We start from the raw sequence: 11,282 nt of genomic DNA, 5'->3' as shown, positions 1-11,282 counted from the left end.
GATAGAGCGACTCTAGAAGAAATTATATATATATTATGTATATATACATAGTTGGTGAAAGAGTGTACGGATTTCGTAACTATGGAAGAATACGAAATTCTATTAGCTAGATATATATAGTTTAATTTATAATATAGAATATATATATATATATATATATATATTATGCTATATATAGAAATATAAAAACGGATAATATGAAAATATACCATAGCGTTAAACAATGTGATGTATATATTAATTCGTCATTGGTATTTAGAGGCATGATATGAGCTTACAACAACATTGAAACCATATCACGTTGTACTAACGAGTTAAAAAATCCAAAGATATTGTGCGCAGATTATGCGTAAATATATAAGAGGAATATAAGTTTGTGTAATAGTAATATAAATAGAACGAAACATAGACGAACTGATATGTTTGTCACAGCTTTTTTGTTTGTATGCCAACTAATCATTATATACTTGTTATACACACTATATGTATTTATATACATTATGTATCTTTATGTACATTGTATGTATTAGTTATATGCACTATATATTTTTATGCATATTATATATTTTATGTATATTATATATACTTTATGTACATCATATATATTTATTTATATACATTATATATATTTGTTATATACATTGTTATACTTGATGTACAATATATATATTTATTTTGTACACATTGTGTGTAACTTGTGTACGCGCGGTTGACCAACAGGGGTTATATAGATATCAAACTGCAGTGTGCGGGCACCGTCAAAAATTCCCAAATCATTACCCAATCTCGAGTATTTGCATGTGTAATTGATACAATGTACAGTGCCTAATATATTAGGAATGTAGGAGATAACTTGACGTATAATACTAATCGTACGGCATATATGGACAATTCAGGAGCACTCGTCATAGTATGTGTAGTAGCAAGATATCACGTAACGACCAGCGGGTATATGCAATGTTTCTGAGAATCGTTGTTATGATCGACATAGTTTTGCAGGCATTGCTGCGAGAATGCATAATTTGTGATGTGCAGACATTATAGAAGTGTCGAATAATACAGTTCAGTTTAAGGGCCGTCGCATTCAGAAATGGTGATTACCAAAGTTGAATTTATAGACGCGTTAAGTAGGCGTATGTTGTCAACAATAGGACTAAACGTGTAAGTGCATATATACCGATTAACGAAATAGAGGCTTCGAAGGTGTTACAGGTATGAGTCCGTTACGTTGGACTCCTTGGACTTATACATGCTGGTATATACTGATATAGAGCCGACAGATGTTCAAAGTGTCTGTGAACAGAGACGCATGTTTGATTGGTGGTCTGTGTGTTATGGCTGATGCATTCTGAATTTATGGATGTCGATGCGATACGTGGATTTCGATTTCAATATGGAATAAGGAACGTGAGGTTGCTCGTTCCCAGCGGAGAGCCTTACCGAATATAGATACGTAAGGTAGACGGAAGTGGTGCACAACAACGTGCGTGCTGTCGTGTGTTTCCAGAATTCACGTCGTATATTAGCAAGCTGTCGGTGTCGACGCACTTGACTGAAACGGAGTGGTTGGATACAAACGTCCAAGAGCGCGGACCACCTGACGATGGGAATGACGACAACAGCACGGTACGCAAGTGATCCGCACTGATGTCGACAGAGGTAGCGCACCTGTAGGTATGCCGATGCTATACGTGCGAATTTGCTGACAACAGCGATGGGTAATATGTGTTGATGCGAGTACAGAGATTTGTCTGGACCTGGTATAAGAGGTACGCGGTAACGCCAGATGGTCTTGGGCGTTTGTGCGGGAAAAACAAGCAAGATAAGTGGTAGCGCATAGCACGTAATACTGTGTTACATTGACATAGAGTCGCGTCTAACGAGACCAGCGGGGAGGGGGCATCTGTGATAGAATGTATGACAATGTGTAGATTTATTTATACGTATACATGGCAAATAGGATGCGAGCGATACTAGATATATGGTGGCGCGTGCGGTCCCCCTCTGCGTCAGGTGGTGGCGTAAAAAGCTGTCGCGGCAGTGAAAACCAAAATGAACTATGGCAGGTCGGCGACGCCATATGCGTAACAAACAGCGGTGTGGCGCTGTTTGACGCGTTGTGAGGAACGTAAAACGTTGACGTGTGCGAGAGTGTTATTGAGACAGATGCGGTTCGGAGTGTTCGGGGAACGGACTTGCAAAGAATGTTGACGTGTTATTGACGCGTGGGACCATGTGCGCTGAGGTGTTGCCGATCGCGTGTATGCAGCTGAGTGTCCCGGCTCTATGCGCGCCTCACTGGTTGTTGCAGACGGGGTGGACGTGAGTGTGTTGCTGGAGGCAGTGAACACGCTGTACAAGTGTTGGTTATGAACATGCGTCAGATGTTTTGTGTGTACACGGCTCGTCGGTTGCGCGGGCGTTGGCGGGTTTCCTCTGAGGGGCCGGAGCCGTGGACGTGGTGAGAGGGTCGGGCGGTGGGCGTCAGGATGGGTTTTGGCTGAGGAATTGCATGATGGAGGACGTGGACTCTTTGACGATCTTTTCGAGTTTCGAATAGAATTCTTGGACGACGAGTTGGAATTTTTCGTGCGTTTCGTCGATGATGGACTTGTTGAGCTTGATGGCGAACCCGCAGAGTTTGACGAAGGTGTTCATGGCTTGGCAGAGCTGGTGGAGGTGAGCGCGCGAATAGAGGCCTTGTTTGACGAGGCTTAGGTTGAGGAACGAGTCGCATATTTTGAGTGGGCCGGGGTTGACCATGGAGACGACGCTGCCTTGGATGACTTGCTGCAGGCTGTTGAGTCGGGTGGGGTTGGATTCCAGCTCGGTGCGGAGACGCAGACTTTGGAGGTTGATGAGCTCGATGGCGTTTTCGATGGGGGACAGGACGATTTCGCGGGAATGGGTGACTTGGAGGCGGGTTTTGAGGTAGGGGAAGGCGTGCGTGGTTTGGAAGATGAATTTCTTCTTGTATTGCTTGGTGAGGTCGTCGGTGATGCCGATTTGGCCCTGCTCGGTGTAGGGGACTTCGAAGAGGAATTGGCTGACGTTGAAGTGTCGGTCGTAGTTGGAGGTGGGCACTTGGGTCTTGTCGATTTCGAAGTAGGGGGTGACGCCGGTCATTTGGATGTAGCTTTTGCGGGGGTCCAGAGTGGAGAGGTCGAGAGTTTCGTTCGAGGACAGGATGATCAGGTCGGCGAGGGAGGGGTCGCGGGTCTTGATTAGGATGCTGTCGAACGGTCTGTTTTTGACTTGGGAGTGCTTTTTGGCCAGCATGGAGGCGTGGAAGGAGAAGGGGGAGGAGGGGGCGTTCGGGTCTTGAGGGGGATGGGGTTCGGAGGACGACGAGGGGGGAGGGATTTGGTCGTTCGAACTGCGACGTTTGTTGAGTTCGGAGTCTTTGGCGAAGCGTAGGGATTCCGGTTCGTATCGGCTGAGTCGGTTGGCTCGGTCTTCGTAGCGCTGGGAGGACTTGGATTTACGCGACATTCTTTCCTTGTAGTAGTACTCCAGCTGGTTTTTGAACAGACTCAAGTTGAACTTGGCCGTTTTTTTGTAGATGAATTGCTTCCCGTTCAAGTTGTCCCACTTTGAGCCGTAGAACACGACGCGGAAGTAGACCGGGTGGATGGGCGCGGCGGAAGGATTGCTGTTCGCTAGTTTTTGGCACAGTTCTGTTTCCACGCTCATGTTCTTCAGTCTGCTGCTCCAGTCGCGCCGCACCGTGTAGAGGACGTTCATCGCTTGACACGTCTCGACCGCCAGCTCGTAGCGAGTGGCGCGGTCGAAGTACGTGACCGCCTGACTCAGCAGCGAGAACACGTGCTTCAGGTGCCAGTTGCTCGTCCCGGGCGGGTGCTGACGAGGGTCCCACTGCTTCTCGACGTTCGGCGCCAGCTGGACAAACTTCTCGAAGTTCGGCGGCAGCTTGCTCTTCAGCAACTGGCCCAGCGGGCTTTCCTCGTGCATCAGGTATTGCAACACGTACGCGGCGATGTGCAGCTTGCACTGAGCCGCTTCTTCGTAGTCCTCCTGGTTCACGTGCAGCTGAGACAAGTTGTCTAGCCACGTCATCTGCAGTTCCGGACTCGCCTCGAACCCCTGAACCACGTTCAAGTACAAGTCCTGCATCAGCTCCGGGTCCTTCAAATCCTCCTTGATCTTGATCGTCGAGTCGATCAGGCCCCGAATGTTCACCAGCGTCTCCAGCACCTTCTCCGTGAACTGTTCGCTGAACCGAAACGACGAGCGACCCGCGACCGCCATCTCCTCCCCCTCCAGCCGCTTCATGACCTTCTTTATCAGCTCGCACCGCCCGGACACCTCCAGGTTCTCGCTCAGCGTGTTGCAGGTGATCGCCGCCTGCAGGGCGTCCAAACTCCCCAAAAACTGAGAGTAGCGACGCACCTTCATGCTGTCCGAAATCCCAATCATCCTCGACACGGCTATCGTCAACTCCACGTGCAGCTTGTCGTACTCCCCCTTCAACAGCCTGTCCGCCTTCTGAAACACCAGGTACAGCATGCTCGTCCCGTACACCCTCGCCATCAAAACCGACGGGTGGTTCGCGTACACCACGAAGTCCAGCAGCAGCGGCTCCAGCAAGTCGCTCTGGTGCTTCACGTCGCTCTGAGAGGCCTTCCCGGCGTCCAGGCAAAACAGGCACTCCGCGCAGCGGTTCAGCACCAGCTGCATCGGCGCGAACAAGTGCTGAATCGACTCCGACTTCCGATTCGGATACATGTTCGTCCACTGGTGGCTCGGCATCTTCTCCTTGTCCGCCTCCCTCGCCTTCGACTTCCCTCGCTCGCCCAGCGACGACCTCAGCGGCTCCTGGGACGCCTGCATCGGCAACGAGGTCATCGACAGCCCCGAACAGCCTATCATCTTGTGGTTGATTATCCGCAACAAGTAGACGATCTTCTTCAGCGCGGGGTGCGCCGCCAAGGAGTCCGCCCCCTCCCCCTTGCCGCTGCCCTTCTCCACCGCGTTGTTCAACATCGGGTGGTACCTGCTGATGATCAAAGTGATCAAGTTCAGCGCCAGCAAGTCCGCCTGGCGACTCACGCTCCGCTGGTCCAGGCGAAGCACGCACATGATCAGCACGTTCCACAGGTTCACCTGGTTCTTCTGCGTCTCCAACTCCCACCACTTCAGCCACAGCCCCCTGCTCCCGTACTTCAGCACGTACAGAAAGCACATGAACCAGTCCCCGCACTCCTGCGAGCTCATCCGGTCCAGCGCCGACGGCTCGCTCACCATCTTGCACACCAGCGGAAAATACATGTTCGAGGCGTACTCCTGCAGGCGCGGGTCGGCTATGCGAGAGTCGAACTCGTGCCTGCTCATCACGTGTCGCATGATGATGATCGCCTGAATCCCGAACTCCACGATCAGCTTCGAAAACAGCGGGTTGGCCCTCTGCTGCGCCGACGCCGACTGCAGCTGAGGCGGCATCAGCTGCGCCCCGTAGTCCTGCGACTGCGAGCCGGAAGACGTCTTCGACGACGCCCGGTAGGACGGCGCCAACTCGCCGCTCCGACGAGCGCTCTGGGCCTCCGTCGCGCTCGTCGCCTGTCTGTTCGAATCCGCGACGTCCGGCAGCACCTCCTGGTCCTGCGACTTCTCCAGCGCCTTCGCGTAGGGCGCCGCGCGCTTCTCCTCCTCTCGCTGCGCGCCGACCTCGCCGCCCCTCTCCTTCGAAAACAAGTTCACCTCCTCCGCCGACAGGTGCTGCTCGTAGTGGTACTCCACCTCGTGGATCAACTCGCCCACCAACACGTGCTTTCGCTTCACCAGTTCCAAATACTTCGCCAACCCCAGCCTGCCCATCTCCTCCAACGGCACCTCCGCCGTCGCCATGTTCAGAGGAATCCAGTGCTCGTAGCTGCTCAGCACCTTCAAAAACGCGTACTTGCAGATCTCGGCTATCGACGCCTTCCGCTGCTCCATCCGAGCCAGGCGCAGGTACTGGCAGATGATCGCCAAAATCACCCCGCGGTCGCATATCGACAGCAAGTTCTTCAGGAAAATGCCCATCGCCATCGTGTGGTCGATCCCCCCGCGGACGTTCTTCCGCGTCAGGAACAGGTGCGCCATCACGCTCAAGATGTGCTCGAAGCTGTCGCTGAAGTACTCCCTGCGCGAAACGGGGCCCGCCGAGCGCTCCGCCGGCGGGTCCGACGGGACCAGCCCCCGAGCGTGCAGGTGGAGCAACATGCTCTTGAACACCAGCGAGAACAGGAACCACGTGTGGTCGAACTGCCTCACCAGCGGGTTGTCCGACAACAGCAGCTGCGTGTAGTGGTAGCAAATCGACTCGAAGGGGTAGCACGGGGCGCCGCCCTCGGAGCCGGCCTCCCCCGACCAGTCGGAAATCATCTCGTTGTCGAACATGTAGTTGGCGTACGCGCGCAAATAAAAGCTGTACTTTTGCTGCGTCATGCCACTCACGATGGACACCAGCTGCAACAGCACCAAAAACGCCTGTCTCGATATCGCCGGGTCGCTGTCCGGCAACTCCTGAGAGCTTTCGATGTCGGAGGACCCCTCCGAAACGAGCACCTGCTCGTCCGCCCGGCCGCGCTGCGAGGCCGCGCCGTCGACCTTGCTCTCGGGCGCGCTCCCGCCCTCCGACGCGCCCTCTTCGAACTCGGGCGCGCCCTTCGGCTCCTCCGCGCCCGCCTCCGCGAACCGCTCCAAGTGGCCGCCCAGCGAGCCCTGGTCCACGGCGCTGTGGCAAACCAGCCAAAGCAACAGGTTGAACAGCAAAACGAAGTTCTTGAAAATCGCCGTCTTGTCCGAGCGCGGCAAGTCGCCAATCGCGTCCAACAACACCCAGTAGTTCTTGCTCGTCTTCCTCGGATACCTCTCGAACGCGAAGAAAAAGCGAGACAGCGCGGGGTCCGTCGAGTATATCGAAGACGCCAACTCTATCGAAATCAAAAATTTGTAGCGCTTCGTGTCGGCCAACGCCCCGGGATAATCGATCTTCTGGTAATACTGCACCTTCTCGCTCGTGGCGGCCGTCAGGTAGTAGTTCGGCAACGTCGGCACCAACAGCAACTGCATCCACACCTTGGTCCCCACCCTCTTCGAACCTGCCGTGTTCGCGATCGTCAACTGGTTCTCGGACTTCAACAGCGGCAAAACCGCGTACCCTATCACGGTCCTCCGACACCTCTTCGGCTCCAGCTCGTAAAATATGAACAAAATGTGGTGCATCTTCGTCAGCTTGATCGGCAACTTCAGCTTGAACTCGTCGTACATCTCTATCGGCTTGTCGTTGGCCTGCACGTGCGACAGCACGGATGGACACATCTTCTGGCTGTGACTCAGACCGTACCACGTGCACACGCCCTGTCCGGTCGACGACATGTCCGACTCCTTGAACCTCGCCTCGACGTAGATCTGCACCTTGCTGCTGCTCACGTCGCTCTTCCTCAAGTAGGCGCGACACAGCTGAACGTACATGTTGTTCAACTCGCTCAAGTGCAAGTCGCAGTTCGAGCTTCCGAACTCGTGCAGGTGCTTGATCACGCTCGTCCGACCCGTGGCGGGCGACGGCTCCAGGCAACGTCGGTCGAATTCCGGCGCCCACCCTAAAAAAAAAACACTCTCGACTCAGTGACGCGCGCGCGAGCAAAAATACGCGAAACCCCACCCTTCAAGACGTACCGTCCTCTCTGGGCAACTGCCTCCCTCTGAACTCGGACGACGCGCGCGCGGAGCGCGACCTCGAGTCCTCCTCCTTCGGCGCCGCGTCGGACGTGGTGCCGGCGCTGCTGTCGATGCTCATCTGCGGGTCCGAGTTGTCTTCGGCGAGCGCCTCGTCGCGCATGGGCTGTTTGGACGGACAGACGGGGTCCAGCGAGGAGTTGATGACGTGAGAGCACAGAGGAAACGAATAGTAGTCCCTGATTTGACTGGCCTCCAGGTGCAGCGTCCCGGACAAGACCTTGCTCCTCTTCAGGTCGCGGTCGTTGAGGAGCTGGTACAAGCTTTGGTAGCTGTTGGCGTACTTGGCGGGAATGAACTGAAACCCGTGGGCGCCGTCGTCGGCTCGAGGAGAAGACGGGCCGGCCTGGGGCAGGCTGGAGAAGGGAACGGCCGCCCAGCAGTACAGTCGACGGGTCAGGATGCCGGAAGGCGTCGACGTCGGCGCAGAAGCGGCGTCCGACGCGGGACTCGGCTTTTTCAACTTGCTCGACGGAGCGCTGCAACACGGGTAAAAGCTGATGCGCTTCTCCTGCTCTTCGAGAATGTAGCAACGGCTGACGCAGATGATGACGTAGGCGCTGGGGGGAAGCCTCCCCGTGACCTGGAATATGCACTGCGTGCCCATGGTTTCGCCGCTGATTTCAGAAACGTAGGAACCGCTTTGAGAGTGAAACGCCGGAATCTGGTGTATCTGGTCCAGAAGCTGCTTCGAGTTGAGCTCGAAGTTGAAGCTCTCGCTCAGCTTGTAGTGCTGAGAGATGTCGTGCAGAGACATGCTGAGAAAAAGAGGCTCGTTCTGGAGCTCGTCCAGAGTCAGGCGCTTGCAATCGACGTAATACAGGCGAAGGTCCGGGAGCGAGGTGGACTGGAGGGGCCTCACGATGTACCGGTTCAGGTCCGTCATCTCCTTGACGGAAAGCCCCCTGAGCCTCGTCCTGTAGTGAGTGAAAAGATGCTTGATTTTTTTTTTTTGGTAGGCCAGTTCGTTTTCGAAGTACTCGTCGGACAGCACGGGATCGAATATGGGACAGGAAACGTCGGGGGCTTTGTGGGGACCCGCCATCCTTTTCAGAGGAAAGGACGGTATGAAGCTGATGTCGTCTCTGAGGTCGGCGCTGGCGTCCATCCTGTGTTTCGCGGAGGGAACGCCAACAGACGAAATGTCTGCCACCAAAAGTATAGAGGAACGCGTCTTTTGCGCGGTGTGAGGGGGCTCCTTGAGGTGCGATCCAGACGACGACGACAAGGACTCGCTGTCGTCTTTGGAAGCGTGCTTGACGATGGGCGCGTTGTCATCGTGATTCGCGCCGCGGATTTCCTGAGAGGAACACGACTGCAATTGGTCCAAGTCCTGTTGAGCGCTCCACCCTTCGCTCTTTCTCGACGCGTCCGACAACTCCAAGTTAGAAGTCCTTGTGGGCAACTGGTCGTTGGACGAGTTGACCTGCTTTTTGAACCTATCCTGTCGAGCCTCCTTGAAAAGCTCCTCCCATCTTCCCAGAAGCTGCTGAATACTAGTGGGCGCCCCTTCGTCGTCGTCCGGCGCTTGCTGGCCGTCAGCGGATTTGTTCACGAAGATAGACGGGGTGTCTATGTATTTCCAACTCGCGAGCTTATACGACTGAACGCAAAATATCCTCTTGGCCTCTACCAACCAGGCGTAGTCGTGCTGATCCCCAAGACGCTCGCCCTCGGAACCGAGGGACTTCCACCGGCTTTCGTCAATCGGAATGTACCCCTCTCTCGGGGCAAAGACGACCGAGACTTCGTCGCTCGGAAACGTCTGAATCGCGGACAGGTCGGGCTCGGAAGGAGACGGCTTCTTCTTCGCCATCAACTCGGCCAAGTCCTCGTATTCGGACAAGAACCGAAAGTCTTGCTCCCCCTCGGACTCGACTCTCATCCACGGATCGGACGTGTCGCCGTCGAAAAATGAGGAAGTCGGAGGGGACGGATCCTTGGCTGTCAGAAGGTGCTCCGTAGATGAACTCATCTGCTGCTTCATCTGCAAGTCCGGCGGCGGCAATTGGCTCGGGAGGGAGGGCAAAGCACACTTCGGAGGCAGCAACCTGGAAATCCGTTCGGAAGACGAAGACAACAGCGATAATTTAATGTCTTCGTCGTCTAGCGGATCGCATTCCTCCGAATCGCTATTTTCATCTTGGGATTCCGACTTCTGCCTCTTCAAGGCGTCTGCATTTATTCGGTGCGACGAAGATAAATCCACTTGCGACGGAGGACGATTTTCCTCGCCCTCCTCGCCCTTCGAGTTGAGATATGCGCCCGCGTAACTGGACATCTGCATCGATCCGGCACGCTCCTTTTGAGGAGAAGAAGACGTCGAAGACGACGACGAATCGGGAGAACACCTCTTCTCGTCGTGAGACCCGGCCGAGCATTTTACACCCTCATGCTCATGACGGGCAGTCGCCGCCTCTTGGAAAAAATGAATCTCTTCGCTCTTTTCAACCAAAAATTTTTTTATCTGAGTGCTCGTGTCTCCTTCTTCAGCCTTCTTCTGTTTCGTCACCGCCCCCCCCCCCTCCTCCTCTCGACTATCGCCTCCGCCCGCCCCGCGGACCTTCGCCCCAAGCCGATCTCCCCCGGTAACCCGAGGAGCGTCGCCGCCATCCGCCTTCTCTGCTTGCTGTATACATGTATACGCACGCAACCAAAGAAGGGCCATCAACCGCCACGTCCCCGATTCGACGACAGGACCGGCTTTATTCGATTCAAATTGCCCGACCTCGGTTGTGTCGAAAAGCAAAAGCAAAGTGCCTACTGCCTCTTCTCTGCTTCGAGTCCCATCCCCATCGTGTCTCGTCGCTGCGTGACGTCTGTACATGCGTGGCTCTCTACCGAAAAACCTGGCCATTTGGAGCACCTCCTTCGCATTCCGCGGCTCGCTAGCACCACCACCGATCGTTACTGGTTCGCGCATTTGGCTATGGCACATACAAATTCTTGTACCAACAGTAACCATGGATCTCTTGCATGAGAACTGCTTTCAGCTCAATCAGAATAATGCACAGGGAAATCTGGCGTAGAATCGCCAGTCGCTTCCAGTAAAATTAGGAAAAAAGCTCGAAATTTCAAAAAGTCTACTTTTCAGGATTTTTGCCTACCGACGTGAATGTGTACGAATGTATCAAATTTGGGTCCAATACAAAAAATTTTGAAAAAAAAATTTACTCAGCATTCTTGGCTTTTTTCTTACGACAGCCGCGTTCTCGATTCGGCCGACACTCCTTCGACATGACAGACCGCTTCCCCTGGCTGGGTTCAAGACGAGACCGATGCGAGGCCGGCGCACGGTTTCCAACACGTTTTCCATGCGCTCACTCCCGAGGCGATGGTCTCTCTTACTATTCTGCGCCTGGGAATTCGTGCAAACAGAAGCACGCTCGCGAAACGAGCAATTTATGTGGATTCGTCTCCTTCGAACGAGCAAGACCTGCTGCGCACGCGGCGCGTGATCCGATCACTTTGCCTCGACGACGGGAGTTCATGAGATTATCGCGCAGAACGTTCAGGCTCTAAAAGTATGTGTGCCTTGGCCG

This window comes from Schistocerca gregaria, unplaced genomic scaffold (assembly GCF_023897955.1).
Source record: "Schistocerca gregaria isolate iqSchGreg1 unplaced genomic scaffold, iqSchGreg1.2 ptg000994l, whole genome shotgun sequence".
Classification (NCBI taxonomy): Eukaryota; Metazoa; Arthropoda; class Insecta; order Orthoptera; family Acrididae; genus Schistocerca; species Schistocerca gregaria.
Note: the sequence above shows the minus strand (reverse complement) of the source record.